General features: G+C 45.6%; 2 protein-coding genes across 2 annotated transcripts in view; both read right to left on the reverse strand.

Annotated features, from left to right (window-relative positions):
- The window catches only part of LOC310840464 (phosphatidylinositol 3,4,5-trisphosphate 3-phosphatase TPTE2-like), a 245,052-nt gene that overhangs the window by 80,019 nt on the left and 140,248 nt on the right, over positions 1-24,785 (reverse strand). The window lies entirely within an intron of this gene.
- The window catches only part of FOXO1 (forkhead box O1), a 46,951-nt gene continuing 43,546 nt past the window's right edge, over positions 21,381-24,785 (reverse strand). Inside the window, exon 3 of the mRNA XM_083730326.1 lies at positions 21,381-24,736. The gene's annotated coding sequence lies outside the window, so the exon portion shown is untranslated. The remainder of the gene's footprint in view (positions 24,737-24,785) is intronic.

Consider the following 24,785-nt stretch of genomic DNA (forward strand, 5'->3'; position numbering starts at 1 on the left):
TAAAAGACAGCCAGTTCTTGAAAGAATGAGAACATATCTGTATATGTCGAAAAGCCAGTATAGTAACAGAGCAACAAAGTTCTATGGTTTTATTTTATGACTCGCTATTTATTCAGCACTAAAGAAACTGTGTGCACATTTCTGGAACTCTTGCTCAACAAAAATAATGAGTTTCATTCCTTGCACAATCCATATGGGAGGTGTCCTTTGGTGCATCTTATTTTATGTCTTTATCTGCATTTTGACCTTCATATTCTAAGGTTCTAGGAATGCCAATTTCATACATACACACGTAATTTGGATGCCGGCAATCTACAATTCAGATCATACTCAAGGCAGCTGGCAACATATAAAAAATATATATGTAACTACAGCATAACAAATTGTGGCGATCACACAGGGTCCCTGGACATTTCACCATCTATTGATCCCTGTGCCACCGCTTTATTTCTCGTTGCCACCACCTACCTGGTACAATACTGAGTCCAGTCAGGGTTAAATTGGAACATAAACTTCTGTTTATTTATTGCAGTTTAACAAGCGTGTGGTTTCATAAACGGTATCAGTCGATTACAATCATGGGGTGCCTATCCAGATCTATAACTTCCGCTACCTGCTCTCACTCACTAAACCACCTCTCAGATATTTACTTGTCTTCCTAGCTCCTAACTGTTCCTGACTCAGCTTATTTCACTACACTAACTCAACCTACCCACAGACTCTATCCCAATTCACTCCCACTCCAACCACCCACCCAACTCCCAACGAACTCCTCCCTTCGCCCCTCCCAGAGCTGGTTTTATAGTCCCTCTGACTCCACCCCTCCGGGTTCTGATTGGGTAACTTGTTTAACTATTTCATCTCCAGCACTCTCATATGTTAACGTCACACAAATGTAGTCATAAACAATGAATAAAACATTGAAAAATACACAACCAAACCAAACAGTTTCCATTATAAATCACAAGATCTAAAATAAAGATACAAAACAACACCACCACCACAAACCCAACAACCAGCGGCAATCCCCCACAACAAACCACCCCAAATACTGCAGTCTAAGAGTCTGCTCAGCAGCCTGAGCTTTTGTAGTTGGAGCCAGTCAGGGCCCTTCCCTCCCAGGTGGGAAAAGGCAAGAAACGGGTGTGGGGTAGAACAGAGGTAAACAGCCTAGTGGCCTGCAGACACTGATGGACCACATGTCCCATCATCACTGTCCAAGGAGGATACGTAAACTATGCTAACGGTATAAGCCTAGGAATAGATTGTCCCATTGTGCTCAATGGTGTGTACTCCCTATAAATGTGGTAGGGATTGCAGCCTAAATGGCAAAAACAAAACAAAACTGAGATGCGGTAGGCAAGCTAAACAATGAAGACTGGAGAGTAGAGGCATCTATCGTAATCCACACGTTTTTTGCAAGCAATTTCCCCCAATATCGTGTGTTTTTGTACGTTATTTTTACAAGTATTTGCATTTTAACATGCACTTTCTCCTAATAGTGAGAGATGGGAGAAGGTGTTTGTCTTGCCCAGGTGAGCGCTTGGGAGGAAATGATGGAAGGGCGGTTTGTTTGTTTTTTTGGCTTTTCACTTGTTGGATTTGATTTAATTGTTGTTTAATGTTCCAGAGCTTTGCTGAAGTGATAATTTTACGGATGAAGAGACATGCTGAGTGCTGAATGAGTGGGTGTGTCTTCAGGGTGGCTCGTTTTTTTGTAATATTCCTGTGACTTATTTGCATCCGAACCTTCTTGGCTCCGTGAGCCAGATCCAAAGTTGACTGGTGGGCGGGGCCTGGTACCTACTGCAGTACACAGTCCTACCTCGGGTTACAGCCACTTCAGGTTGCGATTTTTCGGGTTACAGACTGCCGAAACCCAGAAGTACCGGAACAGGTTACTTCTGGGTTTTGGCGGTCATGCATGTGCAGAAGCGCCAAATTGCGCTTTGCGCATGCGCAGAAGTGCCGCTGCGGGTTGTGAACGTGCATCCCGCACAGATCACATTCGCAACCCGAGCGCCCACTGTACTAAACTGATTAAGAGGCGACAGCTATTGTCTAGTAGCCTGAGACGGAAAGATTTGGAGGAAGCAGCGACAAACTTTCTCATGTAGCAAAATGGCAACAGTGAAGAAGTTCATTTGGCTGTGGTCAAATCTATGTTGCATTATATATATATATGTTGTTGTTGTCGTTTAGTCGTGTCCGACTCTTCGTGACCCCATGGACCAGAGCACGCCAGGCACTCCTGTCTTCCACTGCCTTCCGCAGTTTGGTCAAGCTCATGCTGGTAGCTTCGAGAACACTGTCCAACCATCTCGTCCTCTGTTGTCCCCTTCTCCTTGTGCCCTCCATCTTTCCCAACATCAGGGTCTTTTCCAGGGAGTCTTCTCTTCTCATGAGGTGGCCAAAGTATTGGAGCCTCAGCTTCAGGATCTGTCCTTCCAGTGAGCACTCAGGGCTGATTTCCTGAAGAATGGATAGGTTTGATCTTCTTGCAGTCCATGGGACTCTCAAGAGTCTCCTCCAGCACCATAATTCAAAAGCATACACACAGACACACAAACAATATTTATACATGGGGAGTATGGGGTCTTAGAGGTAGTACCTCTGGTGGAGAACAAGTTGTGCTCCTTCTGGGGTAGTTTGCCCACCCTAGTGGCTCCTAGAAGCTGTCAGCATGCAACTGCAGCCACATCCTGGGAATGGCTTCAACTGACTGAGTACACCAGGTGAGGATAGCCAATGGGTCTCAACCTCAAGGAGTTAGGGACTTCCTTTGCATACAAAGACAGGCTCTGGCGGATTGAGTGAATGAGACCAATAGTTCAAGAAGGCGGTTTCTGCACGCACTGTAGAGGGAAGTGAGGGGCAGCTGGGGCTTGTCAACCTGCGAAGGTAGCCTATCTAGGAGAAGGAGCAGGGCCGCATTTAGGTTTGATGAGGCCCTAAGCTGGCGCTATGGGTTAAACCACAGAGCCTAGGACTTGCCAATCAGAAGGTCGGCGGTTCGAATCTCCGTGACGGGGTGAGCTCCCATTGCTCGGTCCCTGCTCCTGCCAAACTAGCAGTTCGAAAGCATGAAGTGCAAATAGATAAATAGGTACCAGTCCAGCAGGAAGGTAAAGGGCGGTTCCGTGCGCTGCTCTGGTTCGCCAGAAGTGCCTTAGTCATGCTGTACCTGGAAGCTCCCTCGGCCAATAAAGCGAGATGAGCGCCGCAACCCCAGAGTTGGCCACGACTGGACCTAATGGTCAAGGGTCCCTTTACCTTTAAGCTACTGAAGATAATGGGGCCCTTTATACGTCCAACTGTCCTTTGTCAACAACAAATTGTTGCTGTTTTTAGTGTTGAGTATTTTAGGGAGCAGGCTAGCAGGCCTTACTTACATCATAGGAGCCTACACAACACAAGACACTGTTGCTGTATGTAGGTTTTATTTCATTTGTTTTTTATCTTGTATTTTGGAAATGTATATCCAATTTCCCCCCCTATAAATATTTTTGGGGGCCCCAAGAGAGTGGAGCCCTAAGCTATAGCTTGTTTAGCTTATACGTAAATCTGGCACTGAGAAGGAGAACTCTGGTCCTAAACCTCCAGTGCCTTGTGGTACACCTTCGGGAGAAGAGAGGGCTAAGGAGCAAACCCTACACAAATCCCAAGTGGAGTCTCTCAGAGGGTTAGATGATGTCTTGTACGCCACCTTCCAGCAACTCCTGCAGCCAAGCTGTTGCCAAATGTTTAGGGAAGTTTTTATTGTGTGACATTTTAATGTATTGCTAATCTTTGTTGGAAGCCGCCGAGAGCGGCTGGGAAAACCCAGCCAGATGGGTGGGGCACAAATAAATTATTATTATTATTATTATTATTATTATTATTATTATTATTTGCTCTGCTTTCCTTTGAACCACATCAGCGAGGCCAAGGTTTGTGTGTGTCTTGTTGTCTGGGCAGACCCAGAACCTCCATACACACTGCCCAGGCATGTGCCCGGGGGGGGGGGGGGCACTTCGGCACTGTGAACACAGCAAAAACAATGTGAGAGGCAGCCCTTGTGAGTTACCACAGCAGCCACAGCAGGCGTTGTGATTCTCCAGCGGTTTGACCATGGGTAGGCAAACTAAGGGCCGGATGCGGCCCAATCACCTTCTAAATCTGGCCCACAGATGGTCCGGAAATCAGTGTGTTTTTACATGAGTAAAATTTGTGCTTTTATTAATAATAATGATAATGATAATAATAATAATAATTATTATTATTTATACCCTGCCCTCCCCAGCCAGAGCCAGGCTCAGGGCAGCTAACAGCAATAAAAACACAGTAAAAACATAATAGGGGGGTGGCATTAAAATACAGGTTAAAATGCAATTTAAAATGCAGCCTCATTTTAAAAGCAGCCAATAAATCAAGACCATAAGGGTAGGGAAACATAAGGGTCAGATGGAGTCCAAACCAAAGTCCAGGCAGAACAGCGCTGTCTTGCAGGCCCTGCGGAAAGATGTCAAGTCCCGCCTGGCCCTAGTCTCTTGTGACAGAGCGTTCCACCAAATGGGGCCAGTGCTGAAAAGGCCCTGGCCCTACTTGAGATCAATCTAACCACTTTGTGACCTGGGATCTCCAAAATGTTGTCATTTGTGGACCTTAAGGTCCTCTGTGGGGCATACCAGGAGAGGTGGGTACGTGGGTCCTAGGCAGCATCTCTGAGTTATTTGTGGGGCATTTTTATTTTTGTTTTCAAAATATAGTCCGCCCCCACAAAGGTCTGAGGGACAGTGGACCGGCCCCCTGCTGAAAAAGTTTGCTGACCCCTGGGTTTGACTTTATCCCAGAGGTACACTCCATTGTCTCTCAAGTTTGAATTGTTGTGAGTTTGGGGCGGGGGCAGGTTAGGCTGCTTGTTTGTAAAGGTAAAGGTAAAGGGACCCCTGACCATTAGGTCCAGTCGTGACCGATTCTGGGGTTGCGGCGCTCATCTCGCTTTATTGGCCGAGGGAGCCGGCGTACAGCTTCCAGGTCATGTGGCCAGCATGACTAAGCCACTTCTGGCGAACCAGAGCAGTGCATGGAAACGCCGTTTACCTTCCTGCCGGAGCGCTACCTATTTATCTACTTGCACTTTGACGTGCTTTCGAACTGCTAGGTGGGCAGGAGCAGGGACCGAGTAACGGGAGCTCACCCCGTCATGGGGATTCAAACCGCCGACCTTCTGATCGCCAAGTCCTAGGCTCTGTGGTTTAACCCACAGCGCCGCCCGCATCCCTTTAACCCAGAGGTACACTCCATTGTCTCTCAAGTTTGAATTGTTGTAAGTTTGGGGCAGGTTAGGCTGCTTGTTTGAGTCCCTTCTAATTCCTGGATCCTCGGGGTGTAAGATTGTAGCCTTAGTACCTGCTGATAGACCAGTTGTGAGGAACCTTTCCCCCTTCAGATGTGGCTAAACTACAGCTCCCAACTCCTCCAGCAAGCAGGACCTGTGGCCAGGGATGATGGGAACTGTAGTTCAGTGCCATGAAGGAGGCCAGAAATTCCCCACACTTGATATATACACACACACTTACACAACCTAACAGTGATCTCGCAATGGACTGGAATAGTAACCTACTTTCCATGACCTGGCTACACCTAAGGGTGGAATGCGCAGAAGAAAACAAATCCCTAAAATAGCAGAAAAGCAAATCAAGCACTGTGTTGGGTCATTCTCCTTTTAACCGCTAGCTGATGGGCACAAAATAAGGGTGATTAAATAGGGAGAAAAGAGTTTGCTTTTTACCTCTGCACGCCTTTCGAAGAAGCAAGGGTTATTAAAAAATGATAGCAGTTGTGAGTAGAGAACCAGGGAGTGGCAGTGATTCCAAGCACATTCAGCTCCAAGGTTGTGATATGGCAGGGGGAAAAAACAACACAATATTCCAAACATAGCAGAATTTATTGTTATTTATTAAGGATTATAAATGATTTGAGGGGGTATCTATCTTTCTTTAACCGGCCCTTTGGAAGACACAGTTAAAAGTAATAGTAGTAGAAATACCTAATCATAATCATTATTAGTTTATTTAATATATTTGCTATTGTTAAGGTTTTCGGATTGGCTAATCTTGCTCACATGCATATTTTTTAAAAGTACGGATATAATATGGAACGAATGGCAGGGGGAGGAAGCCTGTACATTGTGACCCACACACTTAGGGCATAAAACAAGACGGTTAAAATTAACATGGAAATCAAACGGTATTTATAAAACCATTAACAGCACAGTTTGTGCTGTACAAGGGAGCAGCTAGGGTAGCCAAATGCAGAAGAGGACAGGAGTCCTGACCTTTAATATAGTTGCCTGACAAGCTGTACCTACAGAAATTATTGCTTTTACACAGCTATTACAGATGTGGGTGCCCTAATGATAACCCTCCCAAACAGTGCTGCAATAATAATAATAATAATAATAATAATAATAATAATAATAATAATAATTATTATTATTATTATTATTATTATTATTATTATTATTTATACCCCGCCCATCTGGCTGGGTATCCCCAGCCACTCTGGGCAGCTTCCAGCCAAATATTAAAATACAGGGTTTTCCGTTTTGGAGGTGCTTCGCAAAACGAATTTCCTATGGGCTTGCTTCGCAAGACGAAAATGTCTTGTGAGTTCCTGCGGGGTTCCCCCCCCCTTTTTCTAAGCCGCTAAGCCACTTATCTGCTAAGCCGATAAGGCGCTAAAAGCCGCTAATAGCGCTAATAGCGCTAATCCTCTAAGCCGTCAATGGGCTTGCTTTGCAAGACGAAAAAACCGCTAGACGAAGAGACTCGCAGAACGGATTCTTTTCGTCTTGCGAGGCACCACTGTAATACATCAAACATTAAAAGCTTCCCTAAACGGGGCTGCCTTCAATTGTCTTCTAAAAGTTTGGTAGTTGTTGGTCTCTTTAACATCTGGTGGGAGGGCGTTACACAGGGCGAGTGCCACTACCGAGAAGGCCCTCTGCCTGGTTCCCTGTGCTAGCTTGGCTTTCCCCCGACATGCATGGATGTCGATCCCATTAGCCGCCTTACCTGCAGTCTGATATGAAGAGGGTTGCCTCCTCCTCTCCTGTACAGTGGAACCTCTACTTACAACCATAATCCGCTCCGGAGGTCTGGTCATAACTAAAGGTAAAGGGGCCCCTGACCATTAGGTCCAGTTGTGGCCGACTCTGGGGTTGCGGTGCTCATCTCGCTTTATTGGACAAGGGAACCAGCGTACAGCTTCCGGGTCATGTGGCCAGTATGACTAAGCCGCTTCTGGTGAACCAGAGCAGCGCATGGGAATGCCGTTTACCTTCCCGCCGGAGTGGTACCTATTTATCTACTTGCACTTTGATGTGCTTTCGAACTGCTAGGTGGGCAGGAGCAGGGACCGAGCAATGGGAGCTCACCCCATCACGGGGATTCGAACCGCCGACCTTCTGATCAGCAAGTCCTAGGCTCTGTGGTTTAACCCACAGCACCAGCTGCATTGCCTGGTCATAACTAGAAACGTACATAAGTAGAGGCGCACCTTTCCATAGAAAGTAATGGAAAAGTGAATTGATCCGTTCTAGATGATGAAAAACACTCCCTAAACAGCAATTTAACACGGATTTTACTGTCTAACGAGACCATAAATCCATAAAATGAAGGCAATAATCAATGTACTGTACTATAAAATAAGTAAGACAGTATTGTAGATGAAAAAAATTAACATTTTTTTTCTTACGTGACCTGAGGGTGGGTGGGTTTGCCTGGCTACAAGCTGGGGGGGGGGCAAGGGTCAGTAAATAACTGATTCACTTTGGCCAGGGTCACTTTTTTTTCTTGCCAGGCCAGATTCTTCTCTGGACTTCCTCAGGTTAGGGTTTGGGGCTGCAGTGTGCCCTGTTGTGCCTCTTGCAGGCGGCACCTCTTCCACAGCTTCAGGGGTGGGGTGGGGACCCTCTCCCCAGCGGCAGAGACTCCAGCGCTGCCCCACAGCTAGCCGATCAAGCTCCGGGCTGCTGGCAAGGCCTCTGTTCGTATCTAGAGGAAAGTTCATAAGTTGAAGCACCTGCTGAAGGTCGTAACTGGAATTGTACATAAGTAGAGCCGTACGTAAGTCGAGGTTCCACTGTACATGAGAACCATAGTGAATTGCAGTGCTGATAAGTCCCACGGGTTCAGTGGGGCTTATTCCCAGCAATCTGGGTGTAGGGTTGCACTTTGCAGCCTTAGGCTGTGTACATACTGTACATTTAAAGTACATACTGTGCTTTTAAGGTAAAGGGACCCCTGACCATTAGGTCCAGTCATGACCGACTTGGGTTGCAGCGCTCATCTCGCTTTACTGGCCGAGGGAGCCGGTGTACAGCTTCCGGGTCATGTGGCCAGCATGACTAAGCCACTTCTGGCGAACCAGAGCAGCGCACGGAAATGCCGTTTACCTTCCCGCTGGAGTGGTACCTATTTATCTACTTGCACTTTGACGTGCTTTTGAACTGCTAGGTTGGCAGGAGCAGGGACCGAGCAACGGGAGCTCACCCCGTCACGGGGATTCGAACCGGTGACCTTCTGGTCGGCAAGTCCTAGGCTCTGTGGTTTAACCCACAGTGCCACCCGTGTCCCTTTTTAAAGTGCATTACTTCCCCCCAAAGAATCCTGGCGACCATAGTTTGTTTAGGATGTTGGGAATTGTAGTGGGGTGAACTGCTGTTCCCAGCAGCCTGTACAGCAGCATAGATGCATCACCGCTGCTCTTGAGGCACGGGGAGCTCAGGACTGGGCTGGGGACTCAATCCGACGTCTCAGCCATTAGATACCTAGGCTGCCGCCACCTCTCCCCTCTCCTCTCTCCTTCCAGTAAGCACCAGCAATGGACTGTGGGAGAGCAGCAATACCCCACCTTTGCCGCCACATGAGCCACATACTGGTGCCCAGGTTTCTTGGGCTAGATGGGTGCTTTGAGTGTGCATCGTCAAATGTATTGTATGTTTGCAGCCTAAGTGTCTTCAGCAGTGCAATTCTTTGATACGAGGATAAAGCGTGAGACTCTCAATTGCAGGGTGAAAAATTCCTGCATTGCAGGGGGTTGGACTAGATGATCCTCAAGGACCCTTCCGATACTACAGTTCTATGATCTATGCTTGTCATTCATTAGAAATCATTTTCTGCAGTTGGCTCCAAGAACCACAATTAAGAGCAGAACTTGCACATCAACTAAACAGTGCAAGGGGCAATTCTAAGTGGGCAATCCTCAAGCCCAGTGGAGTTAAAAACTCACCACTCCAGATCAGCTTTAGGGAACCAGAATGTTGTTGAAAATGTGATTGCCCAGAAAATAAAAAAGAGGGTCACATTTTGTAATAAAAACAATGCCTTCCCTCGGGGGGGGGGGGGGGTTATTCAGCTCCCATGAAAAATAAATTGCAGTCAAAAATAGATCAAAGCGAGAGTCTCCAGGAGTTGCATACTTTGCAGATTGGTCATAGCTCTGCTCTTCCCAAATCAACAGCCAATTGGATTGTGGTTGCTTGAGACTGACCAAATTGCTTAGCCACACCAGGCATGCTTGTTTGGGGGGTGGGGTTGAGATCAAATTCAAAACATCTCGCCACAAAAGCTTAAGTGAGAACCCGACAGCGGCAGAGAGACGTTATGTGTAGAACATCTGTTTCCACGTAATGTTTAACGCAGCCCCAAGACACTTTGGCATGGACTACAGCCTCCCTCTCTGGTATGGAATGCTTAATAGTTGGGCCTGCCTGCCTGCTTTCTGCAGTTCTTGCATGCAAACTGATCTATTTTGCAGCAGTTTTGATCCGCGCAAACAAATTGCTTTCCCTTTCTAAAAGGGGGAAGTCGCTCAGAAAAATTCTAAAGATTGCCTGGCCAACCAGAGCTGCGCCTACCCTGCCTGGCATCAGGCGGCCATCCAGGTCTGGGTGGCGTTTCTGCCCCCAGGAGGGGGCTCAATGGGCCCATTGTTTTTGCCCAAGCAGCTGCCCTCCAGCTTACAGAATTGGCTACCCACTGTCCGCCAAAGGCAGCGTTGCTGTGCGAGCTCTGAAGGGCAAGGACACAAAAGACTCTTTGGTTGAGGCCGTCTAAATGGCCAGGAAGGAATCTTTATTCACAGGAAAACCTTGCTGCAGCCTGAACACAGGAGAGGCTAATGTAACTGACGGGCCGTCCCCTGCTTTAACTCCGTTTAAAACACCTTTGTGGTTATTAGAAATGCTGGGTTGGTATATTCAGGATCCTTCCTCCTGCAGTCTAGCTCCTTCTCCCTTTCCCCCTTATTTTCTTGTTCAATTTCCTTCCCTCCCCCCCCCACCTCCAAAACAAACCCCGCTTGATCTTTTCCCCACATTCCTTCCTTGGAATGGCGAAACTCTGAGCGTTTTGTGTGCCCAGAAAATGTACCACCTAGCGCGACAATGAAGCTCCTTTCAGAATGCAAGCTGCCATTCATAGAATCATGCAGGAATCTCGACTAAAGCATCCATGGAAGAAGGCCAATCTCTGCTTAAAAACCTCCAAGGAAGGAGAATCCACCACCTCTCACGGGAGTCTGTTCCTCTGTTGAACAGCTCTTACCATTAAAAAAATTCTTCCTGGTGTTTAGTCAGAATTTCCTTCCTTGAAACTTGAAGCCATTGGTTTGAGTCCTAGCCTCTGGAGCAGGAAAAAACAAGCTTGCTCCATCTGCCTTAGATATTGGAAGATGGCTATCACGTCTCCTTGCATTCTTCTCTTTTCCAGGCTAAACATACTCAATTCCCTCAACCGTTCCTCATAAGGCTTGGTTTCCAGACCCTTTTATCATCTTGGTCGCCCTCCTCTGCACACATTCCCACTTGTCAATATCCTTCTTAAATTGTGGTGCCCAGAACTGGACACAGTTTTCCAGGTGTGGTCCGACCAAGGCAGAATAGAACAGTTCTATTGCTTCCCTTGATCTGGACACTTTACTTCTGTTGATACAGCCTAGAATAGCATTAGACTTTTTGGCTGCTGCATCACACCGTTGACTCATGTTAAGCTTGTGGTCCACTAAGATCCCTAGATTCTTTTCACAGTACTGCTGGCAATCCAGGTGTCTCCCATCTAATTACCGTATTTTTCGCCCTATAGGACGCACTTTTTCCCCTCCAAAAATGAAGGGGAAATGTGTGTGCGTCCTATGGGGCGAATGCAGGCTTTCGCTGAAGCCTGGAGAGCGAGAGGGGTCGGTGCGCACCAACCCCTCTCGCTCTCCAGGCTTCACAGACCTCTCCGCAAGCAGCGGGAGCCAGCGCTGAGCTCCCACGGCTTGCAGAGAGCTGCCTGTTTGGGGGCTGGGGTCGGGGGAAGCTCGGGCCTCCCCCGCCCCAGCCCCGTGCCTGGGGGGGAAAATAATTTTCCCCCTTTATTTCCCCCCCAAAAAACTAGGTGCGCCTTATGGGACGGTGCGTCCTATAGGGTGAAAAATACGGTATATTATATAACCAGTGCTGTGATTATGAGGTTCTGATATTTTGCGGTTGTTGCTTTTTATTGTTCATAAGCTGCTATAGGTTTCACTTGAATGTAAAGTGGAATAGAAATGCAATCCACCAGTAATTGCTGTGTGTGGCAAAAGAGGACAGATTACAGCAATAGTTCCTGAACTGGACAATACCACCCTTGGGGGGGCGGAATAGAGGTAAGCGGGCAGCAGGGGGGCATTGTAGATGAGCAATGCATTGATCACTTATTTACAATTGACCGTGTTAGAGTCTGGGACGCGGGTGGCACTGTGGTCTAAACCACTGAGCCTAGGGCTTGCCAATCAGAAGGTCGCCGGTTCGAATCCCCGTGATGGGGTGAGCTCCCGTTGCTCGGTCCCTGCTCCTGCCAACCTAGCAGTTTGAAAGCACATCAAAGTGCAAGTAGATAAATAGGGAAGGTAAAGCGGGAAGGTAAAGGGCGTTTCCGTGCGCTGCTCTGGTTCGCCAGAAGCGGCTTAGTCATGCTGGCCACATGACCCAGAAGCTGTACGCCGGCTCCCTCAGTCAATAAAGTGAGATGAGCGCCACAACCCCAGAGTCGTCCGCAACTGGACCAACGGTCAGGGGTCCCTTTACCTTTACCTTTATGTTAGAGTCTAGATCAAAATACTTCCCTCGCTTCATATTTAAAGTTTTGCTGCTTTTATCATTTTTAAAGCTATTTCTGTTGGTCGCTTTTGTTTGTATTTTTGATCCTGTGTTCTCACAAGTCACAATATAGCCGATTATTGATAACAGCTGTTGATTTTATTATAAATTAGTTACCGAACATCTGTGGTAGTTGAAGAGATAGGTGCAATTACTGTGAAATCAATGGTTGCTGTTTTTGAATTTTACTGTGTGGTTATTTTCCTTAGTGGGTCGTGCAAACTGCTGTTCTGGATAGTCCATTTTTAGGGTAAGGCAGGGGGCACTGAGGATGAATTTACGGACCCAAGTGAGTGGTGGCTCAAAAAGGTTTGGGAACCACTGAATTACAATTGTCTGCCACGCTTCTTCCACTTTGCATCCTTATTAAGGACCTCACTTAGGATACCACCTAAAATTCATCTTCAACTATGCTAATTAAAAAATTTGCCATGTTTCTCTTTCTTGCTGGTTTCTGACTTAAGGAACCAAAGTGTTTAGCTGAATTCTGGTGGGAGATGTAGAGCACTGCTGGCTTTTATTTTATTTTAAAATAGGTGATCAGCCTTTTTGTGTTCCATCATTCTGGTAAAGCAGGAAGCTATAGGTTTAATGGCGTGCCTGGCGTGCTCTGGTCCATGGGGTCACGAAGAATCGGACACGACTAAACGACTAAACAAAAACAATAGGTTTAATTCTATTAAAACAAAACAGGCAAGATAATGAGATACATTTCTGAGAAATCAGTAAGAAGTCCTGATGCACAGTTAACTAATAAAGCCACATTCCTAAATAACAAAAGAAAACAATGGCTGATATATTTTGCGTTATGAACTTAAGGGGCCTGAAACTGAGATACAAATAGATGTGTTCTAAAACTAACCTAGAGGAGGCTGTGAGCTGCCAGAAGTAGACTCACTCACTGGACACTGGCAAGGTGTGAAAGCCAAAGCTTGTTATTTAATTTAGCCAACGAACTTTGGAGTCGAGATCGAAGCAAAGATTTCCCGGTTGCCCCAGATGGGTCATGTGCGTGGCTCATGAGTCATCACCGTGACAGTAGTGCTGACTCACTTGCCAGAAAACAAAGGTCTTTAAGTTAAAAGGGTGCTTAGATAGGAGGTTGCATTTCCGTCTCCCCCCCCCCCCCACTTTCTGGCCCTGATCCTGTGATTTAGCAGGTGAATCATCTTTTATTTCTATCTGAGGAAAGACTTCACCAGCTAGCTAACTGTTCAGAAAAAAAGTGTCACCCCTAGAAGCTAAAGGGGGGCTACTCAGTTTAACGATCTGACAAATGGTTCCGTTCATCATAATAGCCACTGGGGTTGAGTGGCGGTGGTGAAGAGACCATGGAGAAAGATGGAAGAGCCTAGGTGTTCAGAGAGAGGCAGCTGTATATTGACAATTTTTAATCATGGAGACGGAAGTCAGAAAGATGGGATGAAGGGTCAAGACACGGAAAGGAGCAGTGAGAATATGCTTCTGTGTCAGTGTTTCCTAAACTTGGGTCTCCAACTACATTTCCCATCATCCTTGACCACCGGTTCTGCTAACTAGGGGGGACGGGAGCTGTCACCCAAGAACAGCTGGAGACCCAAGTCTGGGAAACACTGATCTATGTGAACCAAGCAGGTAGCGAACATGGCCCCCCTGATATTGCTGGACTACAACAGCCATCATTCCTGACCATTGGTCATTTGGCTAGAGATGAGGGGAGCCAGAGTCCAATAGCATCAGGAGGGCCTCGGCTTCCCTCCCCATGATTGAAACCATTAATATAGCAGTTCTGGGTATCCTTTTTGGGAGGATTTGAGGGGAAAACAAGGTAACCTGCTAGCCTATAAGACAGGGGGCTGGGCCACTTGGTCTGTGGGACTCCTTCCAAACCTAGGATTCTGTGCCCATAGCTAATTGATACAGTGAATTGGTCCCACTCTGTGTGTGAGATCCATCAAGGCAAAAGCAGCCCATCGGCTAGCTAGTATGTGACTTGCCAGGCAGTTGTCAATCTCCTGTCCTGGTTTTGCTCTCCCAGGCAGACTGCAGAAACCAGGTGGGCCATCAGACATGGCTGGTGTGATACAGATTGTATATGTTTGCATTTAATGCACACCCCAGGACTTGCCGAGCTCTGTAAACAGCTCTTTTAGTGCAGCAGAGGGTGTGAGTCGAGAAATGAGATCATTGTTCCTTTAAACCTCATGAAAACAAAAGTCACTTTGAGATGATACCAGCAGGCTGTTGACATGTTGACATCATGCTTTTCGGCTGAAAGGTAAAACTAAGGTCAACTCACTAAGTCCCTTGCCTATTGTTGTTTCCTCCCCTCTGCTCCTGAGTGCAGTTCTTTGCCCCTTTTGGCTTTCTCTTCACCTTGAAAGTGTCTTAATTTAAATACACATGCAGTAACAATGGAAGAGCGGGAAACGGAAAAGTTTCTCCCTACTCAGCCCTGCAGGCAGGAGCAAATGGCTGAAACAAAACGTAGAATGCCCACGTTTGCTGTATGCATTGTCCATGAAAGCTGGCCACATGCTGGGTCCCTTGCAGAACCAACCACATGTGGATATTAGGTAAAGGTAAAGGGACCCCTGATCATTAGGTCCAGCTGTGACTGACTCTGGGCTTGCGGCGCTCATCTCACTTTATTGGACAAGGAAGCCGGCGTACAGCTTCGGGGTCATGTGGCCAGCATGACTAAGCCGCTTCTGGCGAAGCAGAGCAGCGCACGGAAACGCCGTTTACCTTCCCGCCGGAGCAGTACCTATTTATCTACTTGCACTTTGATGTGCTTTCGAACTGCTAGGTTGGCAGGAGCAGGGACCGAGCAACGGGAGCTCACCCCGTCGCGGGGATTCGAACCGCTGACCTTCTGATCGGCAAGTCCTAGGCTCTGTGGTTTAGACCACAGCGCCACCCTCGTTCCTAGCGCCACCCGCGTCCCTATCCATATCCACGTCTATATCCACATAATGTGGATATTACCTTGGAATTATTTTTATATTTATCAGAGATTATAGTTGGACACCTCCTGCCAACCTAGCAGTTCCCACCTCCAGCGGGAAGGTAAACGGCGTTTCCGTGCGCTGCTCTGGTTCGCCAGAAGCGGCTTCGTCATGCTGGCCACATGACCCGGAAGCTGTATGCCGGCTCCCTCAGCCAATAAAGCGAGATGAGCGCCACAACCCCAGAGTCAGTCACGACTGGACCTAATGGTCAGGGATCCCTTTACCTTATAGTTGGATAAAGAGGTGAAGCGGGGGGGGGGCGTTGCCCCAAGTGCATTTTTTTTTGGGTGACGCTTTCCTTTTTTTATTAACAGTTTAAAGATTACAAAAAGAAGAAAAAGAATTAAACAAGACAATACAATACATTACAAAAACAAAAACATTACATAAAACTTTGAATTAACAAAACAAAACAAAAAAACAATTAAAAACACATCCAATAATTTCAATATCTTATCTTTCATTTACTTGTTTCAGCGACCTCCTCACACCTCCCTTTTTGTATTCCATTTCAGTTAACTGTTTCAGCAATTCCTTTCCACCTTCCTCTGTTTTCTGTCCTGTAATTTATCCTAACATATTCTAACCTTATTTTTCCCTTTAATGCATTAACAATCTATTTATACTTAGTTCCTTATAACATTTCTCCTAAAGCCATATAACTTCATTCCAACATTTTTCTAACATTCATTGATTTTACAGTATTTCTGTAAATGATCTTTAAATTTTTCCCAGTCTTCTTCCACCAACTCTTCTCCCTGGACTCGGATTCTGCCAGTCATTTACGCCAGTTCCATGTAGTCCATCAACTTCATCTGCCATTCTTCCCAGGTGACGCTTTCCTCAGATGCCCTGCTCTGCTGTGAGCTGTTGCATGCTTCTCACACTGCTCTCCAGCTGGTGGGTGCCTTGAGAAAGACGCAACAGCTCATGGCACTCAGCGAGCCCTGTGAAATTTTTTGTAAGCCTTGCAAAGCAATGTTGGGCTTGTAGGGCACTGTGAGTGCACCCCTCAAAGCAGGGCAGTGCCAGCCAAGTCGCCTGGCTGGACTCCTCACTACGTTGCCGGGCATGTGGTGCAGCGTTGCCCCACTTAGCTCCAATGGACGGGAGTCGCTCTGGTGGTTTTTCGTGTCCCAGGCACCAGCAGAGAACGCTCTGCCACTGGTTAGATAAAAATGCTCAGAAGAATCCACCTCTACAAGCCAAAGAATGGAAAACAGCCACACCCAGAGATCAAACAAAATAGCAAGGTATGGACAATGGTCCAGTTTGCCTGCCACCTTGTTGATTGTTTCTTAAAACCGTAATTTAAAAAGCACTGTGGTTTAATGTGAATATTCAGCATGCCACTGACGTGCTGTAGAAAAGTTCTGCTCCTCCTTTCTTACTGATGCTGAATTGTCGGGAAACAAGTCCCTGACGTGTGGCAACATTCAAATTTGAGCTTGTGGTTTCTCTCCAGACCACAAGTCCACGGTTGAACGTCATGGCAAGCCATACTCTAGCTTATTTCTGAGCAGTGTGGCAGGAACAGGAAGAGTGGAGCAGTAACTTTTGAGCAGTATGCACTAGCATGCTGTTTGTCCACATTAAACCATAGCTTGTTTTAAACTATGGTTTAATGTGATGTGTGACCAGGAAGTGGTTGCTGCCTTGTACTTTGTGGTCTGATTTGCAGGACATGGTAGGCCCAGGGACCACACAGACCTGGGCTCATAGCTAAGCCGTCTCCTTGCTAAATGACAAGCTGCAGTGCAGAACTTTCAAGTTCCCATTCTTAAGGCTTGCACATGTATCTCTATCAGGCTTTTTGGTCAGATTTTGTCTATTTTTTGCATGTGCAGTATTTACTGAAGGGAGAAAGGAGTGGAGCTTCTGAGCAACCTTGTAACTTTTTAAAGCTGTTCTTATTTGATTTTGTGCATCGCCTTGGGATTGGATGTGAAAGGGACTTAATAAATAATAACACAAGAGAATTTGGGGGATCTTGCCTGTTCTAGATGGAGTTGCCCTCTGAGGGAACACGTAGGCAACTTACCGTATTTTTCGTCCCATAGGACGCTCCATCCCATAGGACGCACCTAGTTTTTTGGCGGGGAAACAAAGGAAATTTTCCCCCCAAAAGCAGGTTGGCGAAACCAAACCAGGTCGAGGAACAGCGGGATGGCGGCGCTGCGCCTCCCTGCTGCCCCCCGAGCTTGTGGGGCTGGCCGATGTCTGCCCGGCACGAGGGGCGCTCTGATTCAGGGCGCCCCGCCTGCCGGCGGCAGGCTGCTATCTGCAGCGTGGGGAGCCCTGCGGGGAACTCCCGCAGGGCTCCCCACGCTGCGGATGTGTTCCTGAAGCGCCAGGCGCTCTGCTTTCAGGGCGCCCGGCGCTCCGGGAAGCAGGCTGCTATCTGCAGCCTAGACATCCCTGCGGGACCTCCCACAGGGCTGCCTAGGCTGCGGATGTCTTCCTGAAGCCTGGAGAGCGAGAGGGGTTGGTGCGCACCGACCCCTCTTGCTCTCCAAGCTTCAGCAAAAGCCTGCATTCGCCCCATAGGACGCACCCAGATTTCCCCTTCATTTTTGGAGGGGGAAAAGTGCGTCCTATAGGGCGAAAAATATGGTAGTTGTGCTATTGAAAACCTATTTGTCCATGGAAGCCACTCCATTGACCTCAAATAGTGGAGGAGAGATTTAATGCACAGAACTACTGAAATTTAAACATATTTCAGTTCAAGGGGCCCAGCTGCTTTTTCTTCAAATTCAAAATGTCCTACTTAAGAAGGCCATTTTGTAGGTGTGAACTTCATCATCACCTGTAGCACGCTTGACAATGAGATAGGCAAATCTTAGGAAAAGGTAGGTGGAAGAGCTAGAAGTATAGGGGAAAATGTATGGAGAGGCATAGAGGCAGTGGGTTAGAGAAAGATGCATGGAGGTGCCTTGTTGTAATCACAACCTACTAAAAGTGAATTTAATAAGAGATTCTTCACCACCCTGGAGAATAGTATTTCCTTGTTAAATTCTTATTTAGTGCTCATTACACAGAGCTTTTGTAGGTGGCAGAATGCTTGTTGGAAAAGTATAGTCAATTCACCCCTTAGCAGTTTATAAAATATCCTCTCGCACACAGTAAACTCCTATGTGGGCCTAAAACATGGGTAGGCGAACTAAGGCCCAGGGACCAGATCTGGCCCAATCACCTTCTAAATCTGGCCTGTGGACGGTCCGGGAATCAGCGTGTTTCACACGAGTAGAATGTGTCCTTTTATTTAAAATGCATCTCTAGGTTATTTGTGGGGCCTGCCTGGTGTTTTTACATGAGTAGAATGTGTGCATTTATTTAAAATGCATCTCTGGGTTATTTGTGGGGCATAGGAATTTGTTCATCCCCCCCAAAAAAAATAGTCTGGCCCCCCCACAAGGTCTGAGGGACAGTGGACCAGCTCTCTGCTGAAAACGTTTGCTGACCCCTGGCCTAAAATCACTGCATTCCTGCCTATTTTGCAGAATATGTAGTTTTTGCATTTCTTTAAGGGGAATCATTCAGATTGAGAACGGCTGGCTGATGTTCTCTTTTATTAAGCTAAGCAGCGTGCCAAAGAGCGTAACATAGCACATAATCTTGTTCCCCAGAATTGGCTGGTCTGTAAATGGGGACTTGAAGCTTTGTGTTGTTTCATTCCGCATTTTCCTGTTCAAGGCGCGTTTGTGTGTCACACTTGCGATTGAAAGGTTTTCACTTAGTCTGCTGTAAGGGGGAAAAAAAGCTCTCACTGGACTTTCCATTTTTATTGGGGTGTTTTCAGTTTGAGAAGCTTTAGCCGCACAGAGAGCTCCTCTTCAGACAAAGATTAAACACAGTAGTTGAAGTTGAAGTGAACTACTATTTTGTCAGGCTGAAGCTGAATGCGGGGGGGGGGGGGGGGCTTGAAATCCAAGCGCTCTTCAAGAGGAAAGTTTGCCTTTTATTAATGAAGCAAAGGTTACTCCGTTAGAGCAGGGAGCCTGTTAGTAATCACTGCTGAACTCAGCTATCGGTAGGTACACTAAAAATGACTGTATTTGCTCCTGGAAAACAAGGATCTTGTCTCTGTCAGGCATCCCAGCAATGGCTAGGCTGGACAACTATAACATTACACAGGCTGTTCAACAGCTTAGTTGGTGCAGAATTCCTTAGTCCTTTCCCTGACAGAAATATCAAAACACTCTTTCAACAGCTACACAGGCTTTTTTCATGCCTGAGGATGCTGCTTTTGTTTTTTAAAACCATGCAGAGACTGGGACATGCACACTGCGGAGAATCTTCTCTGTGGATCTCTCTTTCTTTAAACTGGCAAGGGGGGATCCCATAAGGTAGATCAGCTGCAGGACAGATCAGAACATTTCCATTGCTGCTTGGCTGTTGTGGAATGAGCTCCTCAGGATGCACATACCTTCAGGTTTTAAACTAAGGTGCAGACCTCTTTTTAAAGTTAGCTTTTGAGGATTAGGGCCGATTCTGTAGTGTTCAGTAATCTCTTTTAAAATGTCAAAATGAGATGGTTGTATTCAGTTTCTAAGCTACCTGAGCTCAAAGAATACACAAACGGAGACATTTAAATGCAAGGCAATAGTTGAGTCATCTCAGATTTCAAGCTGTCAAGGAACACTATTATATACTTTTCGTACTCATAAAAAGGGAGCTTCCCATTGCATGGAATTTGTGTGGGCAAGTGTGGCTTGTGTCTCTGCTCAGCTTAGCTGTCTGCTTGCTACCCCAGCTGGTTTCCCTTTGTGAAAACGCCAGCCGTGTGGAATCACCCAACCCTGCTCCTCCCTAGCTTGATTCCCCAATACCTCAACATGTATAGCAGCAAAACACTATTCTGAAGAACAGAATCCAGAATTCTCTAACTCGAGAGGTACTGAAGCATATGGCCTTGTTGCCACAACCAACTACTCCCGACAACCATATTTTGCACACCAGCAAATTATCACAAGCTCGGCTGCCTCCAACGTCTCTCCTTTATACAGAGACTTCCTAGTTTCTTAAACTCTAATGCAGGCATAGGCAAACTTGGCCCTCCAGATGTTGTGGGACTACAGCTCCCATCATTCCTGACCACTGGTTCTGTTAGCTAGGGATGATGGGAGTTGTAGTCCTAAAAATATCTGGAGGGGCGTGTCTGCCTATGCCTGCTATAATTTAAGCAGATTTTTAATAGTGGATGTCATAGGAGACTGGTTTAAGAAGCGAGGTAGTCTCCTCTGCAACCACACACACAAAAGGAGCAGGGAAGGAGCTCTATCTAGCTTGTGGCACGTTCATATGCAAACTCTGGTATGTTGGAGTGGCCTGTTGCATCTGAATTGCGTGGCTTGTTTCTCTTTAGTGATTTCATTTTTCTAAGTCCAACAATAGTTCCTGCTGGCTTGAGTGGTGGAGCTTTCTGAAATACAGTGGTGCCTCGCTAGACAAAAAGAATCCGTTCTGCGATTCTCTTCGTCTAGCGGTTTTTTCATCTTGCGAAGCAAGCCCATTGACAGCTTAGCGGATTAGCGCTACAGCTGTCTAGCGGCTTCTAGCGATCAGCTGATAAGCGGCTTAGGAAAAGGGCGGAAAAAGCGGAAAAAAGCCGTGGGGGGGGGGCGCAAGATTTTTTCGTCTTGCGAAGCAACCCCATAGGGAAATTCGTTTTGCAAAGCCCCTCCAAAACGGAAAACCCTTTCGTCTAGCGGGTTTTCCGTCTTGCGAGGTGTTCGTCTTGCGGGGCACCACTGTAAAGGCATCCAAAAACAAGGCATATCTAGAGTCCACATTTGGAATACATCATGACAGCTGAGCTAACTGACAGTGGCACAGTTGTACTGTTTACAATCTAGATTTCCAAACCTTTGCTTTGGGGTACTAAATGTCTCATATAGAGAAAAAGGAAAGAAGTGTGGAGGGTCGTGAGAGAAAGAGGAACACAAACGATCTTAAGTTTGGTTCAGTGAATGTAATGTTGGATTGAAATGTGGGATATCTGGGCTGAAAAATAAAGTAGCTATTGACTTACTGCATAGCCTTTAGCAAGTCCCTCGCCTCTTAACTTCAGCTACACATAGGTAATTCAAGTTTTTGTTTATATATGTCTTTATAAAATAAATTAGGTCACTTTGCTAATGAAAGATGCCCAAGACACCATACAAAAATAAGCCACCTCACAGGATTGCAGTAGAGATAAATTAGAAGGGTTTGCACAATTAACAAAGAAGCAGAATCCTTTATCAGCATACAAGTCTTCATATGAAAGACAACACAATTAAAGCAATATATATATATATATACACATTTATGGCTTTGCACAAAGGATTATTTTATGTTTTTCCAAACATCAGGCACTTCCCCCCCTACAATATCCAAACAAAATTCTGCAGCATATAGCAGTGACAATCCTCTATGTTCTTACAATTCACACAAACAGCATGCAAAGTATTTTCATGTCAGCAGTGCTGCTTATGTGGAAAGTGGGGGAGAGCAGAACAAGGGAGATGCCCTTCTATAACAAAAGTCCCGTTTTAATGCAGAGTTACATATTTATTTATTTTTTGCTTGCATGAACCACAGTATTACTTTTAGTAATTATAAAATACAAAAGAAAAATTACCTTACTTAAAAATTAATTTTAAATTAACAAGCCTGAACATTTCATAAGGCGAACTGAAAATATTTTAACAAAATAACACCAATCCAGTTATTGATCAAGTGCAAACTTAAGGTTGCAATCCTCACACACGCCGCCATGGAAGTAAGTCCCAAAGAAGTACCTCCAAGCGGATTTGTGCAGAACTGTGCTGTAAGACTGTAAAAGAACTGGTCCACTTTAATCATCTTTTCTCCTTTTCCTTAGGGATGCTCTGTTGAACTGTCAGCATTCAAGAATACATCTGATTACCATTTTAGTCAACTTTTGTCAGTTTATCTAAGCCGAGGTCTCAGGAATGCAGGTAATTAATATAACACACAAACAATATATTACAGAATTAGAGCAGTTCTGTTGCAGAATACATTTCTCACAGACTAACAGAGGTGTGAAAAGCCCCAAACAAGGCTGCTTGGTATATATTAAAGATCCACACAGTCCACAAAGCCATCATTTACATTTTTAAATCTAAAGTACTATAGAAATGAAGATCTATGGAGAAGCATATTCAATCTGCGGTTACATGATTAGTTGCATTACACCACCCCTTCCTTAATGTTTGATTCCCTAGAACTACTTAGCAGATTTACTAGGCTATGTAATTGGGAATCGCAAGTGTGGGAGAGCACTGTTGTACCCAGGTCCCACCTTCAGGCTCTCATAAACAACTGGTTGGCCACTGTGAGTACAGGATGCTGAGCTAGTTGGGCCACTGGCCTGATCCAGCAAACTCTTAGCATTTTGGGTGCCCAATGTGCTAAGTACAGCCTTTCTGCTTTCAGGGATATGCTAAACTGTGTGTAGGGAAAACTGAGCTGAAGACTGGATGAGACGGATGAATGTTTAACTAAGCTCAGGAATGTCTTTTCTTTAACCTTCCCGCTCCCCTCCCAGGTATATATTATATGATATATTAAATGTTTTGAAGGGACACTAAGTCTCACTGGCGTTCCTTGGGAAAGAGAAGCTGAGAGAGGCTATCCTGGCCAAAAGCAGGTTTTGACCATCTAAGGTAAAGGTAAAGGGACCCCTGACCATTAGGTCCAGTCATGACCAACTCTGGGGTTGCGGCGCTCATCTCACTTTATTGGCTGAGGGAGCCGGCATACAGCTTCTGGGTCATGTGGCCAGCATGACTAAGCCGCTTCTGGCGAACCAGAGCAGCGCACGGAAACGCCCTTTACCTTCCCGCCGGAGTGGTACCTATTTATCTACTTGCACTTTGACATGCTTTCGAACTGCTAGGTTGGCAGGAGCAGGGACCGAGCAATGGGAGCTCACCCCGTCGCAGGGATTCGAACTGCCGACCTTCTGATTGGCAAGTCCTAGGCTCTGTGGTTTAACCCACAGCGCCAGCAAGTAAACATGTTGAAAGGCACCTTGGGGACTGTATCCGAACCTCCACATGGATGGTTTATGGCACATGCTCATCACCCCTCACTCTTTTAAAAAACATCAAAGTATTCCACAAAACTTATCTAATTCTGAAACAGGGACACAGTGGCTGGCTAGATGTTACAGGGCTCCAGCTCCCATCTTCTCTGACCAACGAAAGGTGGTTGATAAACCCAATGACGTTGGTATGCCAAGGAGCCACCAAAGCAATAGCTCACAATTTTTTATATTCTATATAATTACTTGCCTCTATGTTGTAAACTTGCTCTCCTAAACCCCCTTCAAAGAGAGTAAACTGTGAGGGCTCTGAGGAAAAACACCACCTAAAGCTATTGTTATTTCTATGATTTGAGACTGCAAAGTTAGTCGCTGAGGTTCTTTCCTGCAAGATGTGGTCTTATACCATAATGTAATCTAAAGCAGCTTCTGGCTCCTTGAATAAATAAGAAGAGGAGGCAATGGAAAAAGAAATGGCAGACCCTACAATTAAGAACAAGTGAAACTAAAAATGGATTTGCTAGAGTGACGTTAAGCTGAGAAGTTTTTGCTCCTGGAGTTACAAACATTATAAAACTCTAGTAAAATAAATACAAAAAATGAGTATATGAATATACAAACCATTTAACAACACTTAACACTTTGGGGTAGTCAGTGTTAATATAAGAAATAGAAGTTTTCTGTATTTATAGACCAAGAGATCACCTTTGTGCCTGGAAACCACCTCCCACCAAAAATTACACCTAAATGTCTTCTCTTTAGAAATCTTACACAGTGCTAATATAAATCCCCCCCCCTAATCTAGTTAAAATACTGTATACAAAACGTTATGGATGTTATTAGGCATCTTGGATTCTGCAAGTTTTTAAGGAGCTCATATAACAAAGTAGAGATGTAAGAAAAATATCTATATGCCTATTACAAAAATTCAAGTTGATCAATAAAATTGAAATCAATCAGGAAGTCAGCCCCACAATAAATCTACATAATCAAACACATAGGCGACAAAGCAAAGCTTTCAATCTGCTCTCTGATTTGGAAGTCCAAATGGCCAACAACTTTGGTTAGATCATATTCCACGATGTGTTCTCATACAAAATGTACAATTTTAATACACTTAAGGCAGTTAAACCGGCTGTCTGCAGCTCTCTATGAGTTCATCAGATCAAAAGATATATGGGATGAAAGTTATGAAGGTTTAAAACTATCACAGTATTAAAAGCTTTAACCTTTTCTTGGGTCAATGCAAAACATGATGCACAAGTATTTTCTTCGTTTCTACGACACTGTAGTGAGTTTGGCACTTCCAAATAAAGACATTTCCAATGGCACATTTCTTACCAATAGCAGCAAATAATATGCAAGTATCTTGCAAACATCCTGTACAGGAAAAATGTATCTGCTGCCAAGTCTGACAAGAGAAAATAAAATACAAAAGAAAAAGCAAAGAGGTTGAAGGACATCTTTGGAATTCCTTGTTCACTTCCTGCGGTCAGAGATGTCTGAAGTACTTTAAATTGCAGCCTAGGATAATGGAAAGAAAATACATGATGATGGAAAGCAAAGCAAAACA

The sequence above is a fragment of the Podarcis gaigeae genome, assembly GCF_964106915.1.
Source record: "Podarcis gaigeae genome assembly, chromosome: 3".
Lineage (NCBI taxonomy): Eukaryota > Metazoa > Chordata > Lepidosauria > Squamata > Lacertidae > Podarcis > Podarcis gaigeae.